Genomic DNA, 26,046 nt, shown 5'->3' on the forward strand with positions numbered 1-26,046 from the left:
TCTGTGTAGACACATCCACAGTTATTCAAGACACTGGGGATTTTTTGGAAAGGCTTCATGGGGTAATGTAGGATACTACATATCCAGCAGATTGAGTGAAGGAAGAGGAAAGAGCAAGTATCAGAAGTGGTGTTGCAAGGTTTTTAAGATGTATTGCTGTGTAGTGGTGAAAGCTTTCCAGCTTTTCAGATCTGTCCAAACAGGACCAGGCTATCCTAAGTTCTTCTGATTAGATTTACAGACTCATTAGGTAGGCTGTGCAGACTCATGTCTGTTATAATTAGTATAATTTAATTTCATTAGTAAAGTGGCTACATACTTTTCAATGTCATGTGCAATCGTGTTGCAGCATGTTTGAACTACAATAGATATTTTTATTGTTTCACTTTCATTAGTAATGTATTTTCCAATTTTTGCTCTTGAAGAGATTAGCCACTCTTGTTTTAGCATTTTCCAGCATGTCTTCAGGCTCTAGGCGTACACTTTGGGCTTAATTATGAATGCACGTCATGTTTGCAATTACATTAAACATAAGCAACAAAATGTTACATGAGTTAAGCTGGACAATAGCCAGCTTCCTTTCAGAGAACAGCAAAGTCAAGGAGATAAGAGCTGAAAATTAAGCTAGATATTTTCTTATCAAAATGGAGGCCTATACTTTTGTATTTTGGACTTTAAAAAAAATCTGTAACACTAGTTAAGATTAAAAAATGATTGGTGTTAAGCAGTACTTAAGTATGAATTTTAAATAAAACAATGTAACATAGCTCTGTATAGGAAATGGGATTTATTTGTTTGCATTGTAATATTCTGTTGAAATCCTATAAATAAGGGAAAGACTAATGTATCAGAAAACCCATGCCTTTTAATGAATTTCTGTGTTATCACTTGATTTCAAACTTTTAAAATGAGCATGATCTGCTTGAGTTAGGAAAAAACAGCATTACCGATCTTTTGTCATCAATGCTTGGCGAAGCCAAAGGTATGCACCATACAGGTTCTTAATAGTTCCCAAAGAGGAAGACAAATACATGCTTTGTGTAAAGAAAAGAAAAAGGTATCCCAGACTTGTAGGATGGTTTTGATCTGTTTGGAGATATTTATGTATTCCCTTTTTTGTGACTCCAGAAAGTGCTGAAGGTTAAGCAGGAGGTACTATGATGGCGATAATGCTGTAAGTCCTTTTTATGTGGAACCCTATATTGCATCTGTAGTCAGGGGAGTCACAGAAAAAAAGGTGTTCTGCATCTTGCAGGAAGAAAATTATCTTGATTGAGAACATAATGCAAAAAGCCAGGAGGGTTTTAAATTACTGTTTTAATAAGAATTTGATAGGGAAGGCAAATATATACAGACTGTGACTTGGTACACCTAGAAAAATTGCAGTGAAGCTCCATATAATATGAAGAATATTTTTTTCACTTCCTTTTTCAATAATGGTAAATGTCTAGATAACAAGCAAAGGTATGATGAGAAGTTGGATATAACTGGTAGAATTATTTGAGCTGAATTAGAGTCACTTTAAGAAGGACGGAGAGAATAACAAGTCGGGTAGCACTCTTGTTTTTTCAAGACTTCATTACCTTCCTTGGAGTTCCTGAGAATGTAACCACGGGTTTTGAATGTATGTGGATCGATATACTGCTGGAGGGATCTGTTACCAACCATCAAATGATACCACAGAAAAGAAGAGTTACTTTAAGTACCTCTGTAATTCACAGTTAAAATGGTGCTGTTATGGGGGGATTTCAATTTAAGAGACATGTGGTGGAAGATCTGTGCAGCTGGACATAAAACAAGCTATTGTTGCTAGAAAATAGAGGATAATTTGCTAAGGCGAAAAGGTATTGCATTGCATATATAAGTCAATTCTGGGTTTCATTTTGATGGATAAAGATGAACTAACCACTGGACTGGAAGCTGATGGTTGCCTAGGGACCAGCAATCCTGACCTGATTATATTTAGTATAGGCAAACAGAGGACAAGTCCAATCACAAGCTTATATTGAAAGGGCTGATTTCCCAGAACTGAGGAAAACTATGGTCTGAGAGGAAAATATAGACAGAAAATTGGGAGTTCCTTTGAAAAAAGAGAAAAGGGCACCAAGGAAAATATCTAGATCTAGGAAATGGAGGAGAAAAGTGAGGTTTTTGTTGTAAAATACATTCAGATCAAGAGAAATTAATACAATGTTACAGGCACATGGTTAGAAAGGGGTAGAAAAATCTTACTGTTGAATTACGGGGAAAAAAGGCAAGAATGATAATTTATTTCCTTTCTGTGTTTTGAAGTGTGTATCATGGGATGTAGCAATGAGATTGCAGAAATCCCTCATCTTTTCAGATCTTTTAGTAACAAAGGACAGTGGTGATAAAGAACATCGACTTGCAGAACAAAAACTGCTGTTACACCTACACTATTGCTGGAACAAGAGATGGAGCAAACCTACAGGAAATTGTTGCAGTTGGTTATTGGACTGGTGAAGAGGCATTTAATCACTAAAAAGCTTATATCTTAGTATCTTACCTGTCCTTAAAAACTTCACTGCTTTGGGGGAAAAGAATTGCAAAGGCAACACTGTTTGCTAAAGGCTTTTGTGAGACTCAAAAGATGCCCATCTTGAAGGTTTATACCTATGCTATGGATTAGAAAACTGATACTAGCATAAAAAGAAATCACTGCTAATATTTTGTTGAATCAACACAGCTTGGCCAGCTATGAACAAATGCAGACTGTTGCGTTTTCACTCCATCAGCCTAAATCCTGAGAGGACTAAATTCACCAAGAAAGCAACTCAGAGTAACTGCACTATAGCTCTGCAGGTATCTTCCAGCCATAAATGCGTTTTGGAAGCATAAATGTGTTACACCATCAGCAACTGGGTTCTGTAGGTAGGCTGGAGTCTGAGGCAGAGCAAGTCCTATTCTCATACAGGTATTTTATGTCCTATTCTGCAATGTGTGGGATCTTTGTTTTGGCTGGGTAATGCAGACCCATCCTTAAAATCTCAGTAGCTCAAGGTGGTGGTCTCTTCACCAAAAGAAATACAAGGTGTTAGGGATCTGCTTATAACATGTTAGTGACAGCTCTAATGAGGGTAATGAAATAGAGGATGCCCAGTGTGGTGGAATGGTTACAAACTAAATGGCAATGTGAGTTTCCTAGAGGAATGCAGGACAACTTTCCTGCAGTTTTGCAAACTATTTGATTGGCTGTTACGAGGAAGCATTGGGAGAATTACTTACCACTAATCCATCTCAGCACCTGCTGTTCGTGCTATTTTGAATGATCGATTTTTTTGTTCAAATAACATAATATCAGATCTGTTTGTATGTAATTACCCATGCTAGTTTTTCTTATCCTTTCCAACCTTCAAAATTAATGCATGAGAAGAATGAATATATTCTTTATGTAAAGTTTTATCAAACTTGCTCAAATCTAAAAAAGCTGTAAGACATCTGTGTCACTGGTCATTGTTTCCAGTGGTTCAGTAAATGGACACAGTGCTTGATTGACCTCATACTGATTTAAATCTTGCAATAGTATCAGTGCATTTTAAACCCTGTTATGTTCTCATGACCAGCTTGTTCATACTAGATGACGTGATGATAGTGCAATACAACAGTGGTACAAGTGATATTATGGTAGACTTATCAACAAGATAAATATTAATGAAAAGTTTCTCTGGCCCAAGTTGGGAAAAAGCCTCCTTTCCCCTTTCCTTCTGCAACAGGGAAGAAAATCTCTCCTGTATGCCTTTTATTTTTATCTGTGTAGATTTTCTAAGGTTTGAAGCTTATTTAAAGTACTTTTTTTGATGGACAACATTTGTGGGAATATAAGGGAAGATTGGTGAGGAGGATTGTAAACATGCTCAAGTGACTTGCACCTGGAGTGTAGAAAAACACATTTATCATGCTAATTATTATTTAGTCTTGTGTGCTTGACAAATAGAACCTCTATGTATAGATAACACAGGCCTGTGATAGACTGAGAGGCACCTTATCAAACATGCTTGTGATTCCTTCTCTGCTATGAGGAAGATCAAAGCACAGTGGAAAGAACTTTTCCTGGTTGAATCCTTCAAATACAGGTGAAAAAGGCAGATGGAGTGATCCTCTAGCATGGACTGAGGTCCTCAGTGCCTGTATCTCCACCCGTGTGTCTCTGCACAGGTGCTGATTTGGGGATCCCTTGGTTTACAAGGTAACAAAATAAATATGCTCTTAGCATTTCATCCGTGATTTTGTCATTGTTCCTGTGTCCTGCCTGTACTGGCTCACACAACATTTTTAAAGGTTGTCTGAGAAGGATCACGTGGACATAGTGATGACTTGGTTCTCATCCAGTTTGGGTGCAGCATATTTGCAAAAGTAACTATGATATTTGTGAACAGAAAGGCTTAGTTCTGCAACAGGTGGTAGAAGTTCATATTTTTGGTTTGGGTTCTCTGCAGAAAAAACTTAATCTTAAATCATGATATTGGTTAATTAATAAAAATCATGGCAGCTAAAAATAACACATAGGCTTACCTGATTGCTTTTTGGCACACATCTTACTTTTTTTTTTTTAAATAGAATCTGGAAATATTGACCAGACACTGGCTTGTAGAATTTCTAATCTCAAAAGCTAATATAAACCACTGTTCTATAAATTATTTCCTTGAACTGTGACAGATTCAGAATAAGCCCTTCGTTATTCAGTGCCTGCAGGTCCTATATTTGCTTTCAATAGGAACAAGTAAGAGTGGCAAAAAGTTGGAATCCAAAAGAATTGCAGTTTTGTCTTGGTTTGAGAACCTTTCAAAATGGTTGTGGATACGTTTTCTGTAGAGCATGTAAAATTTCAATTTTGGTTTCAGATTTTTTTTCACGCTAGAGCAGTAAGCTGGATTTAGTTCAGCACTGTTGGTTAGTGATAATAAAGACATGATGTCTAGGTTACAGGGAAATGGTTTCCAACTTAATTGGCATTGCTGTCTTTGCAGGCTTCATGAACTGTCTGTCTTGGTTATGGCAATTCCTTTAGATGTGTTGTCCTATTGGACAAGAGCAGTTAATGGCTTTGTTTTATATTTTACTGTAGTTGAGTATGATAATACTAATGCACACTTATCTATTCTCCACCACTTGTTACCATTTGGTTTCTGAAATATCTGTTTGCTGGCCTCTTTGCGTTAGTTACACTTCGTAGACATCAGGGAGAAATATTTAATTATTTACATCACGTACGTTTTACTGATTTGTCAAGAAGAGATACGCTTGGCAATGTCTGCCAAGCAAACTGTAGAGATGCGTATTCCTCTTCACAGCCTTGCGTGTGCTTTGGTTCGAGGTCAGTCTGGAGCCTCAGGCAGGGGGTGGGACAGATGCTCTAGTGCCACTTCAAAGGGCAGGCAGGCAGGATCTGTATTATTTCATGTATATTTAACCACTCACCTTTTGTGCATGCTTTGAGGATGATCTAAATCTCATTTAGGGACCATGTCAGGAAAAGATGATCTGATTCTACTCTTCTACTGTTATTCAAGTCCACTAATCCTCTTGATTTTTATTTTTCCTTCCTGGGGTCTGCCCTTTGATGGTACCACATGTCTGTTGACTTTCTGCCAAGTCTTCTGTCTGTTGAAACCTTTGGCCTTCTGCCCCCACCAGTTGTTACAGTTGAGTCTTTAAGTTATAAAAACAAAGCAAGCAGCTTGATCTCTTCTAGTCTGGACAACAGGGAAAATTACTTTCTCACCTTGCTAATATGAACAACAAGATACTGCATTTGTGCATTATAGACTATTGCAACTGAGCAGACAGTACAGATGGCTGGGTGGAATTTTTCTTCCAGTTTTGGTCTGAATGGGATGACCTTGGTTCCTGTAAGTCTGGGCTTTAAAATTATTCTGCTGTCCAAACTACCCCATCAAATCGCTACCTGGGATCTGTAGGAGGAGGGCACAAGGCAGTTGAGACTAATTTTTATTGTTGTGGTTGTCCCTAGGAGAAGGAAGCCAGTTACGCAACACCTACAGATATCATTTGTTCTCACTTCTTAGACTTCTTTATCTTCTTTATGTTCCTTCAAATAGCATCTGAGTAGGTTTCAGATTTGATCTCTTATAAAAAACTTTATATTTTTATTTACTCTTTTACGCTGCTATCATACTGTTTCTGTTGAAGGACCTCAAGAGCTATGTGTTTGTCAAACAGTGAGCTTGGTCATGTTATTACTGCAGTCCCTTAACATGTTATGATTTACCAGCACTGCAGGTTGTGATGAAAGGTAAAGAAAATTGTTATGGTCTCTTCAATAACAGCAAACCTCACTTGTTGTGACCACACCTGCTAAAGACTGAACCAGTTAATTACAAAGCTTCAGTATATCAAGAAAATAGTCTCTGTCTTCCTTCCCCTCTGCAAGAGAAATGTGGGAGAAAGTCTGTTTCTGGTGGAGTTCAGTTAACAGTGTCTTACCACTTACTGCCCTTCTGTAAGATGGTGTTGTGACATCTTGCTCTGGATGGTTATGGCATTAATAGTAGCTTGCACTCGTTCTGCAAGGTTTGCAAGTGTAATGAGGGTTAATTTGCTATCTTACTACACATAGAGGTCAGCAGCAGATGTTAAAGTCACAAAACAAGTTTCTGGGATGGTCATCTATTTCTGTCCCCAGTCCCAAAGCATCATCTGTTGTATTTCCTCACAGATTAAAACCAGGCCTAAATGAAATTTCACAACTAGAGGGATGATGACCTTCCCAAGATCATGCATCATTCCTTAAACTATGCCTCTATTTTGAAGATTGTAGTAGAAGAGTATTGACTGTTTTGAAAATACAAAATGACAGTATAATTCAAAGGGGTCTTAAGCCAAATGGTGTATTTGGCATGCTGCGGTACACAGAGTACCTTTCTGAATTTTGATTCTGAAGGATCATCCTGCAGGTAGAGATGGTGAGCAAGTGTGTCCTTTCAGTATTTGACATCAGTAGGTTTTTCGCCTCTGCACTGGCTTGTCTAACTCTGCCAGATAAAGAACGGGTGTTTTTAAATTCATTGCTATTCCAGCTTTTCAGATCCTTCCTTTCTTTGAGAGACTGGTGCTTTCTGTTCACAATTTATAGTAATAATAATAACTATTATTATTATTGTATTTGACTAATGAATGTTTCGGTACGTGAAACTGAAAGTTAAGGTGGGAAGGCAATAAAATATTCAGAAGAAATAGCAGCAGAGTCGGGGGACTTCTCACCTGTAGATACTTTTACGACACCTGTGTATGTCTACAGCATCTCTGCAAAAGTATTTGATGCTCAGAGTGACTGCCAAATCGATAAAACTTCTGTTTAAAGTCCTGTCAGTTTTATATTACAAAGCTCTATTGTATTATGTCCTAAACTGCTTAATAAACAGATTTGTTTGAAGAAACTAGGTAGAAAAAGTTCTCAGCAGGCAGTCATAAATTTTCCTTAGTCTTGGTTGTAAGGTATGCAAGTCAACTTGGCCTTGCTTTGTTACCCTAAGCAAGTAATTGAATATATTCAGAAACATTAAGAAAATGTATCAATCTGTTAAGTTAAATAACATTGATGTATCATCAATGAAAATAATAGGTCCAAAAGACCACAACTGATGGGAACTGGGCTTAATTCTGTAAGGTGTAAACTTAGCTATGATCTCCTCACTTCATCCCCTGTCTTAGAGTTCAGCTCTCTCAGATTTTCAGAATGTTACATCTTTGTATCTTTGCTAGAAAAGGGTTCAGGCCAGAAAGTTGTCCTCCCAAGTAAACCACTCACAGTCTTCCATACTCCTTTCTGTAGATCGTGAAGTTTTATAAATGTGGTGAATAACATTTTGTTTTAGGTCAAGCAGGCAATTCTTTCCCCTTCACACTTCTCTGATTCCAGTTGCAGGGGTTTGGGAAGTTTGTTATGCTATTTCTATGGAAATTCAGTGGAAATTAGAAAAGATGGAGAAACACAGTTCTTTGATACTTACCTTCTTATATACCTGGACATAATATAAGGAACTAAGTGCCTATCTCCAGATTAACAGGTCTTAAAGCCCTGATGATCAGTTGCAATGGGGTGCTAAAAGCTACGGAGTGCAAATTTAAAGGGTGTAGAAAAAGAGTGAACAGCTTCCTACCTAGAGCAAAGCTGCATATGTGCAGGTGAGAGACGACTTAATGTGCTTCAGCAGTTAAATAATTTTTATTTTGAACACTGTTGTGTGTTATGTATGGGACAGTTGTTGCAGGCATTTAAGGAAAACACCTATAACCCCCAGAAGTTGGATCGATTAATGTTGGCACAAAGTTTTGTAACAAAAGGAAGTGAAGTTCCACGTAGCCGAGAGCATGATAAGCTGAATTAAATGCCATTTTCCGCCATATGGAGTAGTTCGGGAGGTACGTAATTTGGAAATGTCAACTACTAAGCAACAGTTTCAAATACCTTAGGAAATACTTAAAAATGGCTTCCAGTCATTATACTTTAAGATGAGATTACTACTGTGCACCTAAATTAGATGCTTATTTCAGTCCCTGAGCAGCTTAACTTCAAGACACCAAAGGTCAGGGAGGCTCTAGTAATAATCTAATAACAATTGACTACACGTTTCTGGGAGATTTAGCGGCATTAGAGCCTGATTGCTGAGAGCAGGATGAATTAGTTACTACTCAGCTGGCGTAACTCGGAGCAGCATCAGCCATCGAATGTGACTAATGTAATGTCATGGAGTAGCCAAAGGCAACTAATGCTTGGACAGCTGCTTTAGGAGTGCGGTCACTGTGGCTCTGAGCAGATTTATCTGTGTCCCACCTAATAAAGATGTGATTAAGTTGGGATTGGGGTACCCAGTGTCATGGTTTTAGCTGACAGGCATCAGGCCATGGTTCTGGAGAGGCATTAGATGTTGAATGCATTCACTCAAGTGACTTTTTTTATTATTTTTGTATTTTTTTAATATACATGATGATTCTCATAGCAGCCCGAATCACTCCAAAGCTTGTATCCCTGTGAATATTGCCATGACCAGATTATATGATGAGTGTAAATGCACTTTGGCGTGCACAGGTCATAGGCACTAAGTAATTGCAGAGAATTATTATAATATTGATGGGAAAATAATATTCTGACCACAAGACCTAATAACAGTTTTCCTGGAACACTGAATAGACATTTAAGACCCAAGACCAGAGGCTTGTTTACAGTTTAATTAAAGTAAATGCAGATAAATAGCGATATTATTAGTATTCAGTGTCTTTGGGAATTTACAGGCAATTAATCATCATATTTCCCAGAGGAATAAATGATAATTTGGGGATGACTGATTTGATGTAGCAATTCTAAATATGATTTTGGAATTTATTAATACGATTTCAAAGATGCTTCTCATTTATTTTCTGGTAATGTAGTTAAGGCTTAGTTTGAAAAGGCAACTTCTCTTTTTGAGCGAGTATATTTCTCTCTTAAGCTGGACGTTAATGTTTGAATGTCTCGTGATGCAGAGAGGCAGCCTGGCTGTTGCAGTTTGCTTCCCCCTGTGCTGGATGGTGTGGGGCTGCGTGAAACAGGAGGAACTTGTCTCCAAGGGGCTGGTTGTGCTCCCACCCAATGTCTCGGATGCTCACCCAACCGCTTTGCTGAACACTTAAACTCACTAGCCTGGGGAAAAACCAGGCTAGTGAAATAGATTAAATTTCCTTCTTGCAAGTGAGTTGAGTCAGCTCGTGAGAACATGTAAAACATGCTGGAGCTGATGCCGAAGGTTTGTGTGAGTAGAGGAAGAGGAGAATTGTTGCTCTTGCAGCAATAGCGAGCTGCTAGGTGAGCTGCTAGTCGTGGAATTGCTGCCTTAGTCTGGGCCAGGTTAACCAAAACATTTCTGTGTGAAATCGACGCTTTCTGAAAGCAATATTCGGTTGTTCACACTGGTGATGTCTGAAGTGTTTGAGAAAGCAGGAGGAACCACTGAAGAGCTCTGGGGAATCACAGCAGTCACTGAAATACACTCATCCCCCATTTTCCCTCATTTTCTTTCGGCGATCATGACTTCAATTTTTCCAGTCATTAATTTCTTTGAGGTTTTAGGATCTCGGAGATAGCATCATTATTTTGTTGGGCAGAACTATGTAGAGCTGAGTTTTGTTAGCAAACTCAACTTGGGAATCATATGGAGTTAAAACTGTATCTCTTTGTGGGGAGTTACCACAAATTTGTTATGGCAAGAAATTATGGTTGGGATCTAATAGCATTTCTTGGAATATGTACTGTTCAGCATATTCCTGAATCTGGAAAAAGGACAAGTAGTGAAAAGATATAATTCTGTAGCATCAAATAATTAGAGCATTAAATTAAAACCAAAGAATTACAGAAGAATCTCATGACACTCAGTGCCTGAGCAATAACGCAACAAATGAAATTGTAGCAATAAATTCAAAGTAGTGCATAGGGGATAAAACTACTGCTGCTAACACAGTGATGGGCTGTAAATTATCCATTAGCACTCGGAGAAGAGATCTGGAAATCGTGATAGGAGGCTGAAAATGCTAGTGCTGTGCTTAGTACCATTCAGAACAATGTTAAAAATGATTAAGAGAGGAGGAGAGAACAAAATAGAAAATGTTTTATAAATGTATTACGTACTTGCACCTCGAGTAGGAAATGGCTACCGTACAAGGAGAGATTAGTAGACTGGGGCTCTCCAGTTTACAAAAGAGGTGGTTGTGAAAAAACTGATTATATATATATATATTTAAAAAAATAGAAAAGTCATCATCTTGGAGAACACTAAACACTAAACTAAAACTAATTCAGTAAAATTAACAGGAAGCATCTCTAAAATAAATGAATGGAAATAATGTTCATACTGTACCTGATTATTCTGATGATCTCTTTGCAAAGGACAAACGCCTAAACATCCACTGACAGGGAGGGTAAATCAAAGACTGATAAACACAATGAGGTGTACAGATGATTCATCTTCAGAAGTCTCTAAAATACAGATCACTGAAAACTGGAAGTTTTAGCTGCATGCTTCCCCCACATTTTTAATGCTGTTTTCTTCAGCATCTGCTACAGCTGCTATTAGAGGGAGGGGGTTGCTTAGGCTTACATTTGGTTTTACCTGGTACAGCTGGTCTTACACATAGGTTAACATTTAACCACAAGAAGTATATGTGTAGAAATGTCTGCCTAAATAGTCTCCTAGCAGCACTTATGCAGAATAGGTGGAACAAGCAGAAATTGTGTCTGTCTCTGCTGGTCCTCTGGCCAGACCAGTAAGTCGGTGTGATCAGTAGTGTTGTAGGCATGGCAGAGATGAAGGGCAAGAGCTGAGGCAGTGACAAGAGATGGACACTAATACAGTGCTGAGTAGTACTCATGATTATTAGAAACAGTTAAAAATCAGTGACTTTTGGAGCACATTTTGAGCAGCTCTTATGCTTGTAGCCTGACTGTTAAATGTGCTTGACTGTTGACAAGTTCCTTGAAGTTTCTGTAGTTTTGCGTTTTTGAAGATTGTGTCATTCAGACTACTCCAGCTATCAGATTCGAAGAAAAGCATTTAGAGGGCTGTAGTCTAATGGGAATTGAAGATTGGGGGTTAGATATTGAAGGACCTCTGAGAAATTTGCCAGGATTGAAGAGGCAGATTTTCCTGAGTCTGAGGGGAGACCTAAGGCTTATGGAGCTGGATCTCCAGTCTGTTTACCCAAATACATTGAAAAAGAAAGTTGTGTGGAAAATAAAGCTTCAGAAATGGCACAGAAGGAAGACTATGGAAAAAAAAAAAACCAAACTGTGGAAAGGAATGGAGTGCTTGTTACTTGATAGAAATGTCAAACAAGGAGGTGAAGAGCTTTGGACTTTCATTATGCTGAATTCTTATTTTTCAGTTTGTCTTGAAAGGGTAAAATTGGAAGACCACCTGTGGACAACTGTAGCTGAGTGGAAAATTTTGTGTATGACACGTTAGGTGGAAGATTATGGGTCCCTGTAGATCCTTTATGGATCTTAAATGGTGATTCTCCAGTGGCCGCAGTCCCTTTCAGGAGCTCTGCCTGCTCCGATGTGGGTTCCTCTACGGGCTGCAGTCTCTTTCAGAGGTTGTACCTCCTCTGGCATGTGTTCTTCTGTGGGCTCCAGTCCTTCTTGGAGGTTGTACCTGCTCCGGTGTGGGTTTCTCCACAAACTGTAATCTCCTCAGAGGTGTTCCTGCTGCTTTTGTCCTATGTGTGTCTGCTCCTGCTCAGGCATCTGCTCTTGTTTCTCCTTTCTCTCCAGTTGTCTTTCCTTGCTCCTAGAGGTTACTGCCCTTTCTTAAATATGTTTTTGCAGAGGTGCCAGATACTCCTCTGATTTGTCTGGTTTTGGTAGGTAGTGGGTCTGTTTTGTCCATTGCTGAAGTGGCTGTGACTCTGGCATGGGGTAGTCCCTGGCCACCTCCTCCACAGGTCACCCCAGCAGCTTCCTCCCCACCCCTGTCAATGATGGCCAATACACTCCCATGCCTCTTGTATTCTTTGTGGCTTTGGTAGCTGAGTTTCAACCAGACTGGGACAGGGTGGCCTTTCCAGTCTAACCTGGGGCTACAGAGCTGGTAAGATTAATGAATTTTAATTCTGCAGTCTGCAGAGAGAGATGACCATGGGAGGCTGATAAGTGGCAAAACTTGTCTTCCAGCAGCTCAGTTTTATAAAGAAAAGAATTCGTTCTTTTTTGGGGATGGCCATGTGAAGTTGGTACTTAGTAGGATGCTGTGGACTTACCTAGTGACTTGTTCTTTGGGGAGCTCTTGCAATGCTCTCTGTAGTTTCATGGTACCAAACCTGAGGTAATCAGATGGGTAGCCAGTTTCTCAATTCTGGAGACAACCAAATATGTGCACAATGTGCCCTAAAGATACTTAGGAAACAGTTATGTTGAAAGACCAATTAATTTAGGAACTGCATTGTGGGGAGAAGATGAAAAGTAGAGGTTGCATCGCACTCTTGATTTGTGCACCAAAAATCCACTAAACGCTCCTTTGGATCTATCAGCTATAGAATTTCTGATTTTCCTATTCTGCATATATTAAGTTTAATGTTATTCTCAAAGAATCAGACTTGCATGTAAAAGCAGGAGTATATTAATAATTGCATGAATATCAGAATACAGGAAAGGTTAATGCTCTAATTTTTCAATCTTTTATTCTTCTGATTGTGAAGTTTTTCCCAGCAGTATTAGTCAGTGATATTTAGTGCTAATTTATCTAGATAGAAGTGTATAATAGAATGTACAATCTTCAACTTATTTTAGTAGCGTGTGTTCATAACTACCTTATGGAAGTAATTGAATAGGTTCAGTGAGAGTGGACATACTACATACAAACTTAAATCATGTGTTGAAATCTTTCAGGGGTTGTATTGAAATTTCATCTTTACCTATACGGCTGGGATTTTACGTCATGTCAATTATATTTCTATATAATGGATAAAAAGATAATGATGAGACTGATTTTTCATGTAGTATATGTTAGCAGATTAAAGGAAAATAGGCTAGATTCTAGTAAATTGCACCTTATTCTCCTTAAAGAGAGCCCTTCAATAATATGCTTAAGCAGAACTGCTGTATGAAATCAGAAAACCTTCAGTGGGAAGATCTAAAAACATATCCACCCAATAAGAATAAATTGAGAAATGAATAATTGTCTGGGTATGTGATGGGCTTAAATTTGTTCAGGTATTCAAAAGCAAGTTACTGTGCCTTAGTGATGCCACCTTGTATAGTGCATTATGGAAACTGTAAATAAATAGATTAAGGGAAAAAAGGTCTGGGAAGGCTGTGTTTCCGGCCTTCATGATAATTCTGTGCCGTGAAGTGCTGAACCAGGATCACCTGATATTTACAGAGGAACAAATCAGGGTGATTCACACATTCTGTTTGACGTAAAACAGGCTATCACACAACATTGATTAAAATGCTTTGAAGTAAAATTGACAAGGTAGTTGTGAATAGGAGAGAATACTCCAAGGTTTTCTTAGATTACTGTGAAGGAAAAAGAATGTATCACAAATGTTTCTAGGTACCTTCCACTATCCCCTTGGTAAATTTGTGAATGACTCTGTCCAAATCTGCATACAAGCCATGACTAAGATTGTCTTTTAAAATGTCCCATGAGTAATACTGAATCACTCTACATCATCCAGCTATTACAGAAAATGGTTGGTGTTCTTGGGTGAGAACTTACCATCCTGTTCCGCATGCCTTAGAATTTATTGAAGTCAGTAAGCTGAGGCAGAATTTAATCATAACCAGCTGTCTGATGGAGCTACATGTGGCACGAGTGCTTTGAGTCATTTCTTTTATTTCCTTATGAAGTAGTGGAGGCAATACCTGCTTCCAAATGAGAAGAGTGATTTGAAAGTCAGGTAGTGTATTCTCCCCTTTTTGCTGTGCTAAAACTGTATAACTTAGGATATGAAAAAGATCATGACACTTCTCAAAATTAGAAGGTGAGGCTTGGTGTTTTCAAAAAGTGCTTGCTACTTGTAATGTTATGCAGTGTTCATACACACCTGGTATTTGAGGCCTCTGGTCCAGGATCAGTAACCGGCTACACTTTGGCCACCCTAACAGACATTGTAAAATAGATTTACATGACTACCTTTATATCCTAGACAAAACACTGAAAATATGAACATATTTTAAAATACAGTATACACACTTCTGTGATTATAGGCTTGTGAACACTTGGGGAACAGCTTTTACAAACCACAAAACTCAACATACATTCACAGGAACTCAAAATAATGAAAATTTATAAAAAGGGTGCATATCTCAGATGTTTCTGGCATGATTTATTTGGGCATCTCATCAGACTTAATTTATGAAGTAATCTTGAAGAATTCAATTAAACTCGTTTGTTGTTGAGATGATACATTGTGTGGTATATTCACTTGTGTTGAGTTTTGTATATGCATTTTTCAGAAAGTAGTAAAGAAGTCTCCAATTGCTGAACGAATTATTTATTTTCATCAAATACTGGTGCTTCAGCCATGCAATGTTCTATTGAATGGGTTATACTTAGGGCATTTGGTTTTATAACACACCTTTGTTTCACTGAGGGATGACTTTGTGGGCTATAGAGATGTGAAATTAACCTGGTTTGCTAATGTTTGTAAATCTGCTTTTTCTCCCTTCTGCAAGTTGGACAGAAAATGTATTTATAGTGTGATCAAAAATTAAATTCTAGTGAAATTTTTGGCTATCTACTTTGTTTTTACTGGGTAAGAAGAAAGACAAATGCTTCTGTATCATTCTTTTTAATACAAAAAAAAATTTGAAAACATTTTAGGAAAACATTCTTGAAAATATGAAGACTCTCCGAGCATCTTGTCATTAGCAAAATCCCCATCTCATTCATCCCTGAGGGTTAGTCATGTTGACTGAACACGCATTTGCTCTTTGCTCGTGTTCATTGTGTGTTCTTATGCGTCATTAAGGTATGACAGCAGCATGCTACAGCAGATAGAATCTTTTCATTTCCCTGAGCTCTTCTTTGCAGCCCTCATTGTTGGATATTATCAAAGGCACATTAGAAAAAAAACACCCTCCCCTCCCTGATAACAACAACTTCTTAGATCTTTGCAAACAATCTTTAGAGCATCCCTGTGAAGTGAGATGGTGCTATAATCACTGCTTGCACATGATGAAATAAGGCACAGAGATTATTATAATTTTTTACTGAAGGGTTTGAGATTGTCTGGGCCTGGACATTCTTATTCACTGCAATCTTATAATGTTTTTATATCAACAGCAGTTAAGCTATTTGGATTTATTAAATAATGAATCAGACCTCAAGCTGTCATACTGGATGTAGTAAATATGCAGAAAGGCATCTAGATGGGGGTGCTGGGTGCCCAGTCTCTTTCAAGTCTATAGAAGAGAAAAGCTCTACAAGAGACCAGTCAGTCCATCTGGCTACCTCTGACCATCTGATGGAGATGCCCAAATTACATATCTCCAGCTAGTGGAGAAGGATCTGGATCTTAAGGATTGTCTTTAAACAGGAGTGTTGATCAACTTTGTACACGGGTTACACAGCATTGTGTGAGATGGCATACAGTTCTCCAGATCTGGAGAACAGAAACCACCCTGAGCCATAGGATCTACTTGTCTTCTGAAGTATCTTGTCTGCTTATTACACACTTTCTAACTTCTGTGACAGCTGAACTGAGGGGAGCCAGATGGCTGATTCTGTAGACAAAGTATCACTGACAGTCCAAGATTAGTCTGTCCTTTATGTAATTTGACAGAGGAAAGAGTTCATGGTCTTGTAATTAGCTATTGTGTCCTCACATATTGCATTGCTCACAGGAGTTTTGAGGGGCAGAGCACATGGGATCTTCAGAGGGTGGAGCTGCTCAGATCTTCATCTCTGGACCAGGCTTGATCTAGGTGAGAAGGAATTTTTCAAAGACCTGTACACAAGCCATCTGGAGAAAATGGCTAAAGAATTGTCCATGGTAGTAGAATGTAACTGCTTGCTAGATAACTCCATTCCAAAACATGAAGGTCCTGGAATTTGGTACAGCAGAGAAAGGCTAGAGCTTAAAAAGAAAAAAAAAAATCAAAAATCTAAAACTCGTGATCTGAATTTGCCCACAGAGCAATAGATGAGTACTCCATAGATGAGTACTGATGAAACACTATGACCATCTTTTAGTTCTAGTGTATGTTGTTCCAATGCTAATTTGGTCATTCAGATAAGTTTTTGTTGTGTGCTGCACTTTGGCAACAGAATGAGGCGACCTAAGCTTGTGCGTGGTTCAACTAAGAACTGGCTTTCATACTTGGCATAAACAATACCTTAAAACATACTGTCTGCCATTGCATCATTAAGTGATAATAAATGATCCAAGACAGACACAGATGTTTTTCCAAGGTGGTACTGACATTTTATTAACTTGTATGAATTTTTGGCTGTTATTTGTTGTAGAAGCATCTCCAGTCTGTTTTGAGATTTGTTTACAAAGGTGTCTATTGATTGGAGCGAAACTCAAATGTATTCTCTCTCTCTTGACATGAGTTATTTCAATGTCTTCCTACTTCCATGAAGAAAAAGCTTAGATTTTAACATCTGGGATAAAAATAGAATATTTCTGTACAGCATCTTCCTGAGAACAAAATGCAACACCTTTGTACTGCTGTGCATTGTGCCTACATAGAATCGTACAATCATTTTGGTTGGAAGAAAACTTTAAGGTCATTAAGTCCTATTGTTAACCTAATGCTGCTGAGTCCACTGAACCATGTCCCTAAGCACCACAGCTACGTGTCTTTTAAACACCTCCAGGGATGGTGATTCCACCACTTCCCTGGGCAGCCTGTTCCAGTGCCTGACAACCCTTTCCATGAAGAACTTTTTCCTTATATCTAATGTAAACCTCCCCTGGTGCAGCTTGAGGCCATTTCCTTTCATCCTGTGAATGGAGTTCTGGTCTCCCAGCCTCAGAAATGATGTAGTAGCATTAAGTACACGATGGAACAGATTCTGCACACAGAAAGTTTAAAACAAAATTCTCCCTGCTTGAAGACGAGGAGTTGTAGGATGGTTTTGATAGAGTTAGGAATGAAGAGGAGAGGAGAAGGAAGCATAAAATCATCATGCCTTTGTATAAGTCCATAGTGATTTTGCGTCCTGGGGAACGATCAACTGTGTGAAGAGAGTTTAAGTGAAAAAGACTTCTTCAGTTTAGAAGAGGAATGACTGTGGAGAAACAGTCAAGTATATAAAATCAAGAATGTAATGGAGAAGGTGAATAACGAATAATTATTTGCTATTATTTCTCATAGCATAAGAGCAAACGTATATTCAGTAACAATCAAGCAGTAGCTGTAAGACAAATGAAAGGAAGTACTTCATGATGTGCATAATTAAATTGCAGGATTCATTGCTGTAGAGTGGTGTGGAGGCTTAAAGTCTGAATGGGTTCAAAAGCAATTAGACAAATTCGTGACTGATACTTCCATCGAGGGCCGTTAAGCACAATGATGGGAATTGGGAATCCCTAGACCACAATTTACCGGAAGATGAAAGGTTGCGGGAGGGTTGGGCAGAGGAAAGGAACCATTGCTCTATGAAATAGGATGGCATATTATTTTCATAAGCATCCAATGTGAGCCACTACTAGAGATGGAAGTAATAGAAGGGAAGGGTTGATGGCTCCCTCCCTTGTGGACCTTCACTTCAGCTATTTATATATTAATACAGGGATGAACCTTCTCTTCTTCAGGCTGAACAGTCCCAGATCTCTCAGCCTTTCCTCATAGGAGAGATGCTCCAGTCCTTTGATCTTCCTAGTGGCCCTTTGCTGGACTCTTTCCAGTATGTTCACATTTCTCTTTTACTGGGGAGCCCAGAATTGGGCCCAATGCTGCAGGTGTGGCTGAACCAGTGCTCAATGGCTGGAGTTTGTATTGTGTTTTGAGGGCTTGGATTATTGCAGAGGTCAAGGTGGTTGTCGAAGTACATCTGACCATATCTGTGTAAGAGTCAAATATCATTTCAGAATAGTCACCTTTTGTGTTGTGGGTTTTGTTGGTTGTTTTTTGCTTGGTGCATTGGTTGTCCATGGTTTAGGCTTTAGGAGAATGGATGCTTGTGCATTGCTGTTTGAGTTTAAGTCCTGTCTGAAACACTTAAACAAGCTGAATTTCACTTGAGATTCTAAATCTGTCATTTCAGGATCATCTGTATGCTCAGTGATAATCTACAGAATATGCAAAAATCCTTTATTTTATTTTATCATACAAAATTTCCTACATGTTTACAACCAGTAGAATGGTTTGGGGTTTGTTTTTTTTCGTTTGTTTGTTTTTCCCCTCTCAATTCTGAACTATTACAAACATACACTACCTTTTGTGAGACTGGAAAACAAAAGCACAATTTTCAAGTGCAAGGCTGAACTGGGTTCTAATAGCTTTTCTTTTCCAAAGTAGGAATTTGAGAATTCTAGATAGTGCTGTTTGTCCTGCTGTAAAAAAAAAGCATAAGCATGTGCCTATGTACAGTGTGATTGTTTAAGTTACTTTTGTGATGCTGCAGTGGATGATTCATTGTGCTGGATTAATTAATGCTTTGCCACCTTCAAATAGAAAAGGTATTGCACAAAGAAGAACATTTAGACTAAGTGTATTTCAGAAATGAATTGCATATTTGTAATTGTTTTTAGTTCTTAAAGTATCTAAAAGAATTTTTGACATTTCAAAATGTTGCAGAAGTCTGTAATTTTTATAATACTTTTTATTGTTGAGGAAGGCTCATGGATGTTTTTTCATCAGTCAAGTGATTAAACTTAATATTTCTGGGAAAAAGGAAAAAAGAGCTGTGATTCACATTTGAGAACTTGGAAACCACCAGAAACTGGGAGTCTAAAGTAGTCTACTGGAGAGACAATGTGTATGTTATTTTTACATTACCTTTTTATGATCAGCTTTTAGTGTTGCTTATTCAGTGATAACTATATGGCAAACCGCAATATGAAATTGTAAACAAGAAAACAACTCGGTCATAGTAACTATTTAACACTTGGCTGTGGTTTTACATTTGCCTATAGGGTAGGTTCACCTGACTAATGTTATTTTTTGTAAGCTCTCAAAATTTGCAAATGAAAAGTAAAGATATTACAGGACTCACCTCGTATCTTCAATAAATTCTGTGACTTCCATTAGGTCTGAATTGTCTGTCTTAAAAAAAAGTCTCACAATTTACTGTAAATATATGTTGTTCAAGCAAAGAAATATAATTAACTTTTTGCTTGTTTGGGAAAAATTAAAATTTAATTGGTGGCATCCATTGCATACTCTTTCTCCTTCCCTGCAAGCTCCTCTTGTTGAGGAGGCTGGGTCAGTATCTCTCTGATGGGAGTTTTGAGGCTGGTTGTGCTGTGGATGTCTTGTCCTTTTGATTACTGCTTGCAGACTGATAAACCACTAGTACAGAATCAAGATACAGCAAATAGATTTGTAAGTCTTAGCATGACAACTCCAAACTTAGTATGTGACAATAAGCACTTAGGTTTGTATGCCAGGCAATCAACAGAATAAGGCAGAAGAACTCAATGTATTTAAAAATACTTGTACTGTTACTTGTCTTGCACCAGTTCTTTTTATCTTGATTCCTTCCCTCAAGAAAAAGGGATCTTCTGAGCATGTGTAAAACCATGTTCTAGCTGAATAACGTTTTAAATGAGACATGACTATCTTTACCTTTTGTAATATAAGAACTAAGAGTTTTTAAATGTCAGCAGGTGGCAGGCTCAGTGTAAACATAACAAAATAGTTTTTCACAGAGCTTAAGGAAATGGTGAAACTTTTTACCTGAGGATGCTTCTGCATGGTAAAGGTCTTCATCTGTTGAAAAAGACAAGTAGATGGAAGAAAAATCTGCTGAGGGTTATTAAACACAAAGATACTCTCTCTCGCTCAGGAAATCCCTGAGCTGAAATCTGCACTGCAATTGGAAGGATGTGCTAAGGAAAAAATGTTACATTATTTTTATCACATCTTCAAAAGTCTCTGTTACTGGACACTGTCAGAAAAAGCAGATTAAAAGCATTTGATCTTACACAGCATCTTCCTTTGCTTAACAGCTGCATTAGATTTCAGAAGGGAAGGGGTTAGCCAGCATTATGGTTGCTAATTATTTATTGGATTTTTGGCCTAATTTTAGTGATTTATTTTTCATATCAGAAAGCTGCACATGGAACATTCCCAGCATAGAGTCCTTGTTTCTGCCTCACACACCTGCTTCAAAAGTTTCATCACTGCTATTTCAGTTTCCTTTTATTTATTTCAGATACAAAGCTTAAAGTGGGAACAGCAAAATTTCCCCATGTTCTAAGGTTATTTCTTTGCTACCATTATCCATTTTTCTATGATGTTCAGGTCTTCTGCGTTACTCTAAAAATATTCCCCTTTCTTGAGTGCGAGTAGTTCACGAACTCTCCTCAACAGAGTTTAGTAGCATATTTTTATATCAAGAAAAGGATTTCTCTTTCATTCCTAGGTATCCTGTTAAACTTGCAATAAGAATTATCTTTTCCTCCATACAGACATTGGTTTTTAATCATAACCTAATTTTAAGTTGATTCTGTTCTCTTTCAACAGCCAAGAGCTCAATCCAAGCAAAGCTGATAGATGTGAAGTGGGACCTGGGAGGAACTTAAGCATCAGAGTCTAATTGTATCATGCTAAACTTTGCCAAATTTCCATCATACCCCAAATCTATCAGCACTTTTAGTTCAAGTAGCTCCAGTTAAATTCCCTCGGTACCTGAAAGCCTGCTTGTACACGTATCTACCAGTGTCAGCATAAGATTTTGAATATTTTTGAGTATCCTCCTATCTGAAGAATGCTTGAAGTGTGTACAGGTCACCCTGTATACATGCGACAGAATGAACGATATGTATAATATATTGACTGTGACGTCCTGAGAAGCTAAGGCACTTCCCCAAGTGTCTCAACACAGTAGTATCACTCAGATGGGTCCCTTCCATGGGGTGCAGTCCTTCAGGAACAGACTGCTCCAGCCTGAGTCCCCTGTAGGGTCACAAGTGCTGCCAGCAAACCTGCTCCAGCCTGGGCTCCTCTCTCCATGGGGCCACAGGTCCTGCCAGGATCCTGCTCCAGCGTGGGCTTCCCACAGGGTCACAGCCTCCTCTGGGCATCCACCTGCTCTGGTGTGGGGTTCTCCACAGGCTGCAGGTGGATCTCTGCTCCACCATGGAGCTCCATGGGCTGCAGGGGGACAGGTGGCCTCACCATGGTCTGCAGGGGAATTTCTGCTCTGGTGCCTGGAGCACCTCCTGCTCGTCCTTCTTCACTGACCTGGGTGCCTGCAGGGCTGTTTCCCTCACATGTTCTCACTCCTCTCTCCAGCTGCTGTTCCCCAACAGTTTTTCCCTTCTTAAGTACTTTATCCCAGAGGTGCTACCACCGTCACTGATGGACTTGGCCTTGGCCAGTGCTGGGTCTGCCTTGGAACTGGCTGGGATTTGCTCTATCAGGCATGGAGGAAGCTTCTGGCATCTTCTCCCAGAAGTCAACCCTGCAGCCCCCATGCTACCAAAACCTTGCCGTGTAAACCCGATCCAGTGTGTTTGTTTTAGAGATAGGACAGCATTGGTCCTCTGTTAAACTGTCTTTGTAGTGCATGATAGAGGAAGTCGCATCTCTCTGCATTTATATTAACATGAATGTCATCAGCTCCAAATGACCTCTATCTAATTGCTTCTGAAGTTTCTAATCCTGTATTTACCTCTAAAGCAAATATTAAAACAAGAAGAGAACCAAACTTCCAAAATAATTTTTCTTAAGAGCTATGACTTTGATATCATTGTGAAATTATAGCAGTATACATTGTTAACCTGAAAAACTCAATAAATGTTGCTGTGATCCTGTACAACTACATGGAAGTAAGGTTGTAGCAAGGTGGGTGTCCAGCTCTGCTCACAAGTAACAAGTGATAGGACGAGAGGAAATGGCCTCAATTTGCACCAGGGGAGATTCAGATTGGATATTAGGAAAAAATTCTTCACAGAAAGGGTTGTCAGGCATTGGAACAGGCTGCCCAGGGAAGTGCTGGAGTCACCATCTCTGGGGGTGTTTAAAAGACACTTTGGGACATGGTTTAGAGGTGGATATTGAAGTGCTGTTTAACAGTTGGACTTGATGATCTTAAAGGTCTTTTCCAACCAAAATGATTTAATGATTACTTTAGTTATATTCTATTACATTATCATAAGGCCTGGTATTAAGCATAAATAGGGCTTTATGTTTATTTGTTTCTCATTGCTGTTTTTACTCTTACTTTGCAGAGACCTGCCCTGCAGCTGATTGAATTTTTATGCAGAACAATAGTCACCTAAGATGCCCTTTGAACTTGGAGAAATTTTGTTTTCTGTTCTGATCTCTAGCTAACATTTCCTGTGCCTTGTCTGTCTTGTCTGATGAATCGAAAACATCTCTATCACATAGGTCTTATGTGATTTCATGATGTTCAGCCTCCTTTCTTTAAGAACGTTTCCATAGTTTACCCCTTCTGTCTTATAGCTGAAATAACTGTCAAAGCATCATATAACTTGAGGAATTGCTTTTTACCCAAAACCCTTTTCCTTTTCCTAAAGTTGATGATGTTTCTTGAAGGAGCTGCAAGGCTTCATGACCCACACGTTATTCAAATGCCTTGTGAGAAGAAGCAGGTCTGCTGGGCCTTGAAGTATTAATGAATACAAAGGCAAAATGAGAGTGTTTAATCTCTTCCAAGCTGCTGTGCTTTCTTACCAATTCTGAGAAGTCCTGTCTGCCTACACTTCCAGGTTCTGAGATACACAACAGAAATGCATCAGTTAAATAGGTACATTTATCCTAAAATATAGATATTTTTTAATTTATCTAATAAAACAAAACCAGCTTCTCAACAAGGAACACGGATGCCAAAAATAATTTGCAAGTTACTGTGTTAAAAACTGAACATTTCAGTGGTGAGTGTTATTAAATAATCAGTAGTCTTTGCCAAGACAGGTGGTAGTTCTAATAAATAGCTCATGTGGACAAAATAATTTGATTCAAACATTTGTAGCACAATTGTTTTTGAGTATTGTACAGAAAGCGGAACACAATTTTAATTTCTTTCTACTTCTGTTCTACCTGAATGTTTATTTCTAACAGAATTACTTGTACCTGCAAATTCTGCCAAATTTAAAGTTGATTCATAAAACAGTTTGGGTTTCATATGGATAAATTAGATCTGAAAAGAAATGAAATGAAAAAAGTAAAGAGCCTGTGGTAAGGCTGTTCAACTCAATAAATTCTATTTTAGAAATTCAAGACAAAGTTTTTGATTCTTATTTTGGGCAGCAACCATTTCTATATCTTATTGTAATTTGAATTTCAGGGTTGTTGTTGGGTTTTTTTTTTTTTTGGAAACCTCATGAGTTCTGGGCAGGGGAAACTGTTTCCCACCTCGATACAAATACAGAGAGAACGAGTACATACAAAAATAAGGCCAGCACACAAAATGTTCTGTGAAGTTCAGATCTTATGAGAGAGGTCTGTGATGGGACCGCGGATGCAACAGGTGCATTGTGAGGCTGTATCACAGCTTCTGCTCTAATGAAATTACTGAATATGCTTTTGGAGTGTGTTGAGACAGGATCTCTTGAGTCAAACATCACAGTAGTTATTATACTGATATATAAGCAGGGTTATTTCTGTCGATTAGAGTAAATCTCTTCTAGTTTTGCAACGTAGCTAGGATAATGCTAGATACCAAGGTTATTACAAAACTAAAAACTGAGGCTAATTTGACTTTATGTGCTTTATCTAATGTGCCTTGTGTTCTTCAGGATAACTTCTGTTTAAACCAAGGTAAATACGAAAGGCATATTTCTTTGAACTGGCAGATAAAATTTAGTCACAATGAAGCCTTTTATATACATTTAAGAGTCTGCTTGGGTGATACATTATTCAAACCCACCAGGCAAGGTGCAAACTGTATCTCAGAGAAGCTGTCTTGAACTCTCGATTTTGTGTGCTGTGGTGGACAGTGTAAGGGAATTCCTTCCTAATTACAGGGTTGTCCTTCATAACACTGAGAATAAATTGGTTTGGACAGTATCGATTCCAAGCACTTCTGCTCCTCTTTGGGGACATCGCCAGCCAGGAAGACATTCAGTGCTGGCCAGATAAAACAGCTTAAGTTCATCCCATGCTTAATTTAATCAATAGGAGCCTATTTACATTGCAGAATGTTGGCCATGTTAATTTAACCCTGGAAATATCAGCATCATGTGCCTCTGAGGTAAAATAGAAAACAAGTTTTGGTTAAATATAGAGAAGTCTGTCCAAGTCTTTGGAATTTTCCCCAGACATTTTTTTAGAGAGTATAGTTTTTTCATAGTATTAATTTTGGCAAGTTTCATCCACGTTTCCTTAGCTGCATATAATAATTCTCTCTTTGTAAACAACTGGTTTGAAACACATTTGTTTTTAGCTAAGAGCTGTGTGTCATCCCTCCTATATCCCAGGGAGAACTGGAAACAGAGCTATTGTGGGCTAATGCTGGGCCTGGGTTTGCAAGGCCTTGGATGAAAAATTCCCCCTTCAGAATATTTACCAATGTTCCTCATGGTTTTTGTGAGATAAAAGAGTAATAGTATAACTTCTTAGAGAAAAATTGAGATAAAGTGAGATTAATTGCTTTGCCCAGGGCCGCTGTTCAACTCAGTCGTGTGGTCCAGAAGTGGAGCTCCACAGTGGATAGGACTGAAGTTCTTTGTGTAGGTAGTCTGGCAGTCTAATTATAAAAGGTCATCCATGTGATACGTGTTCTCATAATCTGAAGTGGATAATTAAAATTCAGAATAAGCAATAATACAGTGTTTTTTTTCTTGTTTGTTTGTGGGTTTTTTTATTGGTTTTGTTTTGTTGTTTTTCAACATGCCAAGTACAAATGGATAAAGATTAATATACAGATATATCTGATTTTCAAGCTGCAACATCCAATTTTAGCTCTTGGGTTTCTTTGTTTGCTCTTGGCATTTTCTCAGCTGTGAACTTCTTTACTTGCTATAGTAACAGTATAGAAAGCGAAATGTTTTGAGATTGCATTCTGGGGACTTGAAATTCCCTGATCATATTACTATTACTTTTATGTATGCTGTGGCAGCGAGTCCATTATCAAAACAAACACGGACAAGAGTGGGAGCTGACGGAATGAATGCAGAATATTGGCAGAAGCAAATGAGAGTGCAGCGTAATCTGTGGATTAGAACAGTCCTTGAGCAAGGGTCTGTTCACACCTGAGAAATCCCTTAGAGGTGAGAAAACCAGCAAGCTAATATTAATCTTAATACAAGGGCGACAAAGCTGGTGAGGGGCCTGGAGCACAAGACTGAGGAGCGGCTGAGGGAACTGGGGCTGTTCAGCCTGGAGAAAAGGAGGCTGAGGGGAGACCTGATCGCTGTCTGCAACTACCTGAAAGGAGGATGTTGGGCTCTTCT

The 26,046-nt window shown here is 38.6% G+C and overlaps 1 protein-coding gene across 1 annotated transcript in view; it reads left to right on the top strand.

Moving 5' to 3' along the window:
* HS6ST3 (heparan sulfate 6-O-sulfotransferase 3) overlaps positions 1-26,046 on the top strand; it is a 296,217-nt gene that overhangs the window by 100,761 nt on the left and 169,410 nt on the right. The gene's annotated exons all lie outside the window — the stretch shown is intronic.

This window comes from Columba livia, chromosome 1 (assembly GCF_036013475.1).
Source record: "Columba livia isolate bColLiv1 breed racing homer chromosome 1, bColLiv1.pat.W.v2, whole genome shotgun sequence".
In the NCBI taxonomy this organism is placed as follows: Eukaryota; Metazoa; Chordata; class Aves; order Columbiformes; family Columbidae; genus Columba; species Columba livia.